We start from the raw sequence: 9,476 nt of genomic DNA on the forward strand, positions 1-9,476 counted from the left end.
CTTCAGCCAGGTCACGATCTCGCGGTCCGTGAGTTCGAGCCCCGCGTCGGGCTCTGGGCTGATGGCTCAGAGCCTGGAGCCTGTTTCAGATTCTGTGTCTCCCTCTCTCGCTGCCCCTCCCCCGTTCATGCTCTGTCTCTCTCTGTCCCCAAAATAAATAAACGTTGAAAAAAAAAATTTATAATGCTAAGGGTAACAGCGATGAGGGAGTGATAGATGGTGATATGGCAGATAGCATAAGCTTCAAAAGAGAAGGTTGTTTTACAGGTAAATGAGGGAGAGCTCATATGTATTTATATTTTTTGCAATGATGTGAATATACTGAATTATTCTGTATTCTAATACTTTCACTTGTAAACACATTTTTCATGTTCATACATCATCCTCATAATTTTAGTTTTGGTGTAACATCATACTGTTGCATCATAATTATTAACCCATTATTGTGAAGATGGTCATTTAGGTTGTTTTCTAAACTTTTGCTATTAGGGATAATGCTTCATTAAATAGTTCCTATTACCATAGCTTTGGATTTCTTAATTTAATTCAGATGCTTTCTAAGTTTAGTGATTTTGCGGCTTTTAAGGATCATAAAAAGCAAATTCCTAAAGGAAATTTTTTTTAATAATTTATTGTCTTGTTAGCTAACACATAGTGTATACAGTTAGTCTTGGCTTCAGGAGTAGATTTCTGTGAGTTTACTTACATCACTTACATACAACACCCAGTGCTCATCCCCCAAAATGCCCTCCTCCATGCTCATCTGCCATTTTCCCTGCCTCCCCTACCCTCTATCACCATCAACTCTCAGTTTGTTCTCTGTATTTAAGGCTCTCTTATGGTTTGCCTCCCCCTCTTTGTAACTTATGTTTCTTTCCCTCCCCCTATGGTCTTCTATTAAGTTTCTCAAAATCCACATATGAGTGAAAACATATGATATCTGTCTTTTTCTGACTGGCTTATTTCGCTTAGCATAATACCCTCCAGGTCCATCCATGTTGTTGCAAATGGCAAGATTTCATCCTAAAGGGAAATTTTTAAATCACCTGAAATTCCTTTTGTAAATCTAATAGCCCCATTTTTATCCAACAGATGATACTCTGAGCATAGTATACTTAAGGTCAAAGACTCAAGGATGATGGCAAGAGTGAAGGGCACAGAGGAAAAGTCATGTCCAGGAATTGGAATGTTTCACATTCAAAGAATCAAGGGCAGGGGGAGATGTTTTTCTTAAGAGGGTGAGAATTCATATATGTATGAAAATCTTCTTGTTTGATGCTCATCTATTCCAATTTGGTTACCAGGCAATAAAGTAGTTTCAATATAAAGAATTATTATAGAAAGTGTTTTATGAACGAAAAGTAGATATTTATTTACATTTTATAAATGAAAAGTGGGTATTTGAATTTACAAGTGGGAGTTTAAAAGAAACTATCTGTACAAGGCGTCTCTATTTCATAGCTTCACCAAGGAATTTTTAAATTCTAGGCTAGCTTCCTTTTACACTACCACAGCCTGTGATATTTTTCACTAAATTCCTTCCTCCCCTTTTCCCCAAGGACTGCTTAATGTGAAAATTGGTTTAAGTAAAATACGAACCTTGATATTAAGTATATTCTGGGGATATATGATACTATGCTGAATTTGCTTATTCTTACTGTTTATGTAGTAAGGAGTTGAATACAAGTATACTCCAGACTTGAATAATGTAGTTAAATAGACACCCACTGAGTGAACATCTAAAACAGAATTCTACCACCACCTCTTATCCCATTGTTTTCAAAAAAGTACCTCCTAGAGAACCACCTTTCCTTCTCCTTCTCCAACATTGAAGATCTGGAGAATAGCACCACCCAGCAATCTGTCCATCAAGCAACCTATCTTAGAGTTGGAAGTGCAAGACATTGAAACATACTAGGGTTTCCTTTTCAGGGTTTCAAAATGGTTTAGTGCAACACCCTCTTTCCTCTGGAGTTGGAGGCAGGGAGAAGGGAAGAATACACAAGAGAAACTAGAGTGAGGCTTCTGTGAGAGACAAAGTGAAGAAATCTCTCAGTGAAAACCCACACATTATACTTTAGACACCCAGATCCAGAGAGTCTGAGCATGCTTTACATTTAGGGTCATACTAAATCTGATTTGTGTTATACTATAACATTTGTATTCCAGCGGTGAATTGCTCTCAATAATGATTCCTACAAATAGTTTGTGTAAGAATATTTTTTTAATTTTCAAATCCACATTCTAAAGATCATATTACCTTACTGTTGAATAGTGATAAAACTGCTACTTACTGTGAATTAGGAGTTTGTAGCTTTGCAAGACTGAATTAAATTAAGCTTTATGTTCCTGAGAACCTAACTGTCTATTGAAAAAAAAATTCCATTGAACCAAATGACTAAGCCAAGCTTCAGTAAATTAAGTACTTAACACAGTGGCTTCCACATAATAAGCAACAAATAAATATTTTTTTGATTCAGCAAACAATTATTAAATTCAAGTTCATTTTGTCTTCCTGAGCTGTTGTGATAAAAAAAAAATGGAGGCAATCTAAGATTTTTTGTAGGTGCCAATTAAGTATAAATTTGTTATTCCTTCTTTTGCATGTTAGCCTGAATAAGAAACATAGGTATATGTACTTAGAGCTCAGGTGAGGAAGTCTGATAATTTAGATTATCTGAGAAACTATCTCACATCCCTTTAGAAGGTGGCGTAAGTAACACAAAAATACATGAGTAAATGAATATTTTTTTCCATTGACAGTAATGTGAATGGTCTAGGCCTAGGTATGTCTTTCTATTGTAGATAGGCAATATGCTAAGAAAGTGAGCGTAAATAAGATTTCAAATCAGCATTTAACATGGTAATTTTCATGCTGATGTAAGGTTCTTAGCTATTTCTTAATGGAACCCTGGCAGAACCTCTTACTTGCAAAATAGACAAAGAAGTCTTTACTACCTTTTATTTAAAATAAAATATATCTTCCTTTCCTTAGAAAAAATGTTCATAATTCAGAAATTTGGCTACTTATTAAGAGGTACAAACTTCCAGTTATAATGGCACAGGGAATATAGTTAATATTGTAATAACTTTGTGTGGTGACAGATGGTAACAAGACCTGTCGTGGGGATCATTTTGTAATGTATAAAAATATTGAGTCACTATGATGTGCACCTGAAACCAATGGGATATGGCATGTCAATTATACTTCAATAAAAAAAAGAAACATGGCTCTTTAGACCAGCCAGTTAATCTGAATTACTGCAGCTTTATTGTGATGCTTATTTTTTCATTTTGAAATTCATTGAATGTTTTATAGCCAATAAAAAATAAGATTAAATTACCAGAGTAAATGGGGCTACATTTTTTCAAACCTATTAAGCAAGTGGGTATGTTTGCAAGTGTATGCATACATATGTGCAATAAGCTATTCATTAATATTCCAGAGACCCAGCTAAAAATGCAAGTAAAAAATAAGAAATTTGTTGTCTGATAATAAGTAGTACTTTGATAGTAGAATACTTAAGCTGAAGCATGGAGAAAAACTTATGAGCTTAAATGCCAAACCTAGAAGGGGCACCTGGGTGGCTCAGTTGGTTAAATGTCCGACTTTGGCTCAAGGCATGATCTTGGGGCCTGTGAGTCCAAGCCCCACATCGGGCTCTGTGCTGACAGCTCAGAGCCTGGAGCCTGCTTCAGATTCTGTCTCATTCTCACTCTGTCTCTCTTTCTCTCTCTTTCTTTCAAAAAATAAACAAACAGAAAAAAATGCTAAACTTAGAAACAAGTACTAAATTATTTACTAACGACTAAATCAAAAAGGTTGGGAATAAAACCAGGAATAATTTTTGGTAATTTTTTAAAAATGAAATTTCTGTCCTAGGCATCCCTTTAAGAGGAACTGTTTCTATAACACTGGATAAAAATTAATCCAGCATTATCTTTTCAAAAAAAAAAACAATAGTTTTTGTTTTGCTTTGTTTTGTTTTATTCTCATTGGATGATTCTTTATTCAGATCTTTGGGGAAATGTTGTGACACCAGAAGTTAACTTACCACTAGTTTCCACTGTGAAAGCATAATCGCATAGTCATATAATCACTTACCAAAAGGATGCTTGTAGAAAATGGAAAGTTTACAACATTTGGGAGAATGTAGCTTCTGGAAGTCCCATTATTGGTAAAGTATACCATGAATATTTACTGTGAAGAACGGAAGGAAAAAATACTGAGACAAAATAAGAAGAGATGGAGATTCCTACTTCAATCTTTTTGTTGCTTTTCTCTCTCCTTTCTCCATTAAACTCCCAATGTTGCTTGGACATTCCTGTCCCATGTTTCTTCCTGGATAACTCTTCCTCATTTATGTTGGTTCCTCTTCAAATAGCACCTCCTCTGTGAAGTTTGCTCTGACCCTCAGAAAGAATTTGTAATTCCTTCCTCTCTTTTCCCTTATACTTTGTGAATGTATTATTTCTTCCTCTCATTTTGCTTATCGTTGGTACAAACGGTATAACTTCTTAATCCAGATACAGTGGTCTGGAGCCCTCTGTGAAGCAGGTAGCAGGAATTCACCATAAGTGACAAGATGTGAAAGAACTCCCGTCCATACTGGCGTTGGACATCAGTTGATAAAATGCTCCAGTGTGGATGTAACTTAACTGCTTATTCATCAGCAAGCTTTTATAGAGTGCACATATGTTGCATTTGTGCTAATTTTTCTTCCTTTTATCATTCCAAAAAGATGAGTGTTGGGAGAAGCTTTTTTACTTAGGGGTGCACATACTTCCCCTGTGTATAAGAAGATTCCCTGATTTGCAATGTCTTGAGGATCCTAGCTTTATAAATAAACCTATGCTTTAGTTAAAGCATATTCCACAGAAACTTAATTTTATTTTATGTTTTGGATTTTTCCACTAGTCCAAATGCTTGATGGTAGAACTTTATATCTATGTATGTATGTATGTATATATATACATACATACACACATATATATGCACACACATATGTATGTATATATACATACGTATGTATATGTATATATATATATGTACGTATATATGTATGTATGTGTGTGTGTGTGTATTCTTACCTATATCCTTATATCCTTATATATTCTTTATATCCTTACATCTTTTAGTATGGCAAGCCTCATACATATTACAGACACAGTTCAATAATATTTGTGAAATTAGTATATAAATGACACTGATATGTAGGTGACAAGCTTAACTCTCCATGAAGTTATTCGGGTATCAGAAAGAAAACCAAGAAACTAAATGTGTCTCTAACTGGAGAACTTAGTAGGAGAACTTCTGTTATCCCCCAATTCTCAAAACAATAAGCACTGTTTAATAGCTGGCAGCTACAGGTAGTTTAAGCCCTTTCCTTATAAACATCTAGACACTCAGTGTGATCAACACTAACAGTATGTCCTCTGCAGCAGAGAATCTGTTGCTCTCCTCAGTATTAAAGACTGATAAATGCTAGGATCTCCTGTCTGTCATCTTGGAAAACTCAAATGTTCCAGGACCTGAAAAATCTGATGTCTTATAGGGATGTATCATCAAATTACTGGCTTGACTCATCTTTCACCTCTATTCTAGGATTCTTTCTGGAGTACTGTTTGTCAGAAATACGTTCAAGTCTCAGCTTTGGGGTATAAATTCACTCATCATTTACACTGGCTTTGCTGTTTTTATAACATGATCTAAACATTTTGTGACTAAATATAGGCTCATTGCTCTGGTGACTAACGCCAACTTTTAGATGAATTACTGAGACACAAAAACTGTTTCAGCCCAATTAACTTGTGAAACAAATTTTAGCTGCAGTGTTTTTTTTTTTTTTTTCAGCCAAAGGCAGTTGCCTTGACATTAACAATGAAAAGTTCACATTCATAGGAAGATTCAGCATAACCTCAGCAGGACTCCTAGGCTGTTTAGAAATCAGTAAAAAGGCTATTGATGTGTAGTTTATAAGGTGAAGATTAATTAGTAATATTCATCAGAGAATTAATGGCAGATTTTTAAAGCAGTGATTATAATTCAGGGTGCCTGGGTGGCTCAGTTGGTTAAGCATCTGACTCTTGATTTCAGCTCAGGTCATGATCTCATGGTTTGTGAGTTCAAGCCCCACATCAGACTCTGCACTGACAGTGCAGAGCCTCCTTGGAATTCTCTCTCTCTCTCTCTCTGTCTCTCTCTCTCTCTCTGCCCTGCTCCTGCTCACAATCTCTTCCTCTCTCTCTCTCAAAATAAATAAACAAGCAAGCAAACTTTTAAAAAGGTATTATAATTTTTCTCTAAGGATTACATAGGCATAATAACAAAATATGAGCAAAAATTGTGGTAATACAAGATATTTTTAATATGGCAATGATTTACTATGCAGATAAAAATAATCATGTCCATATTGCATTGTTTGAAACTTAGTCTAGTGAATAACAAGTGATAGCACAGGTATCAAGGTTTTAGTTTATCTTTTATGTAGTACTCCTTCTGATAGATTTACTAAATTTCAATTGTGCAATTCATAGATAATCTCTCTATAGTACTCAAATTATTTCTAAATAGGTGTAATTTTCTACTCTTTTCAAAATGTATTTTGTAAATATTCTCCTGTATTTCTTTAGAATATCTGCAGCGTATATGTAAATCTATAAATGGTCATTGTTTTTCTTTCTGTTCGGGTTTTTTTTTTTTATATTTTTATGTACATTAAAGCATAGGGTATCAGGTATCTTGTTAAGATGTTTGGTATGTGTTAGAAATTTTCCCTTCACTTCTTAAAATAAGTACCTATATTGTTTTACAAGTGAGATTTTATAAATATGTGATATGTATATAAAAAAATTATATATATGATATAATAACAGCTGGCTATAAACATATAAAAACAACTTTTTAAATATATATGGATATTTTTATTGTATGTATTATTAAATATATATATAATATATATTATCTTTTTAAATATATATATTATATATAATGTATATATATATAAACTCTGTTTTATGTACATAGGTACTGTGATGTCAGTTGTTATGTCTTCTTTTGAAGAGTTGAGCATGTTATATCAATTCATCCATCCTCATAGTATATGTGTGCATGCCAAGCAGGATTTTGGTGAGCTAAGTGTAGGACTGGTGCAAAGCTATGTAATTGCAAGTTATCAACTACCAAAGAGGTAAGCTGTCGCTTACTTAGTAGACCAGTCTCCAGTCAGAAAAGATATGTACCATGATAAGACATGAGAGAGTCAAACAATTCTTTTGGTCTCCAAAACATAGCTTGCACAGCCCTAAATTTAATTTTAAAATTTCCATAAGGACTTATAAAGGATTCTATAAATGTCTCATACCTCACACACACAAAAGAAAGATCATTTACTCTAAAATTTGATATTTCCAGAATGAGAACACCTTGGGTGCCTCAATGAATGTCCTTGGGTATTTCAAAGGGGTTTTGGAGTTATAGTAGGCATATCTTGGTGAGTGGGGCATTATATAAACTAAAGTACTCATGGAACTTTGTCAAACATAGGTAGAATCACCATTAGTCTGTTGATGTTTCTGTGCCTTTAGAAAAATCTGCTCGTGTGGTGCCTGGGTGGCTCAGTTGGTTAAGCATCCAACTCTTGATTTCAGCTCAGGTCATGATCTCACAGTTCATGAGTTTGAGCCCCATGTGGTGCTCCATTCTGACAGTGGGGAACCTGCTTAGGATTCTGTCTCTCCCTCTCTCTCTCCCTTTCCCCTCTGCTCTTGCTTGCTCTCTCTCTCTTTCTCTCCCTCTCTCTCTCTCTCTCTCTCTCTCTCTCTCACGATAAATAAATGAACTTAAAAAAAAAAAAAAAAGAAAAGAAAAAGCTTCTGGTATGGGCACTTTGCTTAATGAGTGGAATAGGGCTGGATTACAGCCCTCCCTTTCTCCCTTGATTTGTGCCTTTGTGTAAAACACAGATTACACAACCATTATCTGGTCACGGGTGTGAATGGGGAGAAAGGCTATCTTTTCTTTTTGCAATTTATGAATAGGCAAAATACAGCTGAGAAAAGTTTTGGCCTGACCTGACCTCACACAGTTGGTTAATATCAAACCAGAATATTGAATTCACTTCATTCTCTATTTGACCATGCTGCCTAAAAGTGAAACAAATTGTCAATTTTATTAACTGGCTGATATAGAGCTATTTATTAGCTTTTAAAATTATGGTAAGGATAATTTTCTAAAGCCCTCTGGAACCCACAGAATAAATAAGAAATAGCAGTTTGTGGTAGTCTTCATTAAATTGTACTCTTTATGTTTTCTTCATCATCATCATCATCATCATCATCATCATCATCATCATCCTTATCATCATCATCAAACATTTTGGTTTGATGCTTTTATATTGGTAAAATACACATAGCATAAAATTTGCTATCTTAACCATTTTTAAGTATACAGTGAAGTGTCATTAAGTTCATTCACATTGTCATGAAACCATCATCACCATCCATCGCCAGAACTCTTTTCATTTTGCAAAACTGAAACTTTGCACCCATTAAACAATAACTCCACATTCCTTTCTCCCCTGAATCTCTAGCAACTATAATTCCACTTTCTGTCTCTATAATTTTGACCTCTGTAAGTACCTCATGAAATCATACAGTATTTGCCTTTTTGTGACTGGCTTACTTCACTTAGCATAATGTCCTCAAGATTCATCTATGTTATAGCATATGGCAGAATTTCCTTCCTTTTTAAGGCTGAACAGTATTTCATTGTCTATAGGTACCACACTTTGCTTATCTGTTCATCTTCCAATGAATAGTTGGTTTGCTTACATGTTTTAACTTTCATGAATCATGCTGTTGTGAACATGGGTGTACAAATATCTCTTCAACACCCTGCTTTCAGTTCTTTTGAGTATATACCTAGATATAGAATTGATGGGTGTGTGGTAATTATAGTTTTAATTTATTGAGGAACTGTTGTACAGTTTTCCACAGCAGCTGTACCATTTTACATTACCTCTTTTCTACATCTTCACCAACCCTTATTTCCTTCTCTCCTTCTTTCCTTTCCTTTCCTTTCCTTTCCTTTCCTTTCCTTTCCTTTCCTTTCCTTTCCCTTCCTTCCTTCCTTCCTTCCTTCCTTCCTTCCTTCCTTCCTTCCTTCTCCCTTCCCTTCCCTTCCCTTCCCTTCCCTTCCCTTCCCTTCCCTTCCCTTCCCTTCCTTTCCCTTCCCTTCCTATCTGCTGTCCTAATGGGTGTGAGTGGGTATCTCATTGTGGTTTTAATTTGCATCAATTTTTTTTAATGTATAGCTTTACAATTTATTCCTTCCTTCAAGAAGCATTCATTTTGTTATGCGCATCTTTGGAATACATTGCCTGAGTGTTTAAACAATCACACAATCCTAGATTAAGGCAGTTTATTGGATCACACACACAGATTATATAATAAGCTTAATGGCTGATTTGCTCATT

At 35.0% G+C, this 9,476-nt stretch overlaps 1 protein-coding gene across 21 annotated transcripts in view; it reads left to right on the plus strand.

The window, feature by feature from the left end:
• The window catches only part of CAMK2D (calcium/calmodulin dependent protein kinase II delta), a 316,543-nt gene that overhangs the window by 209,202 nt on the left and 97,865 nt on the right, over positions 1 to 9,476 (plus strand). The window lies entirely within an intron of this gene.

Source organism: Leopardus geoffroyi, chromosome B1 (genome assembly GCF_018350155.1).
Source record: "Leopardus geoffroyi isolate Oge1 chromosome B1, O.geoffroyi_Oge1_pat1.0, whole genome shotgun sequence".
NCBI classification, from domain to species: domain Eukaryota; kingdom Metazoa; phylum Chordata; class Mammalia; order Carnivora; family Felidae; genus Leopardus; species Leopardus geoffroyi.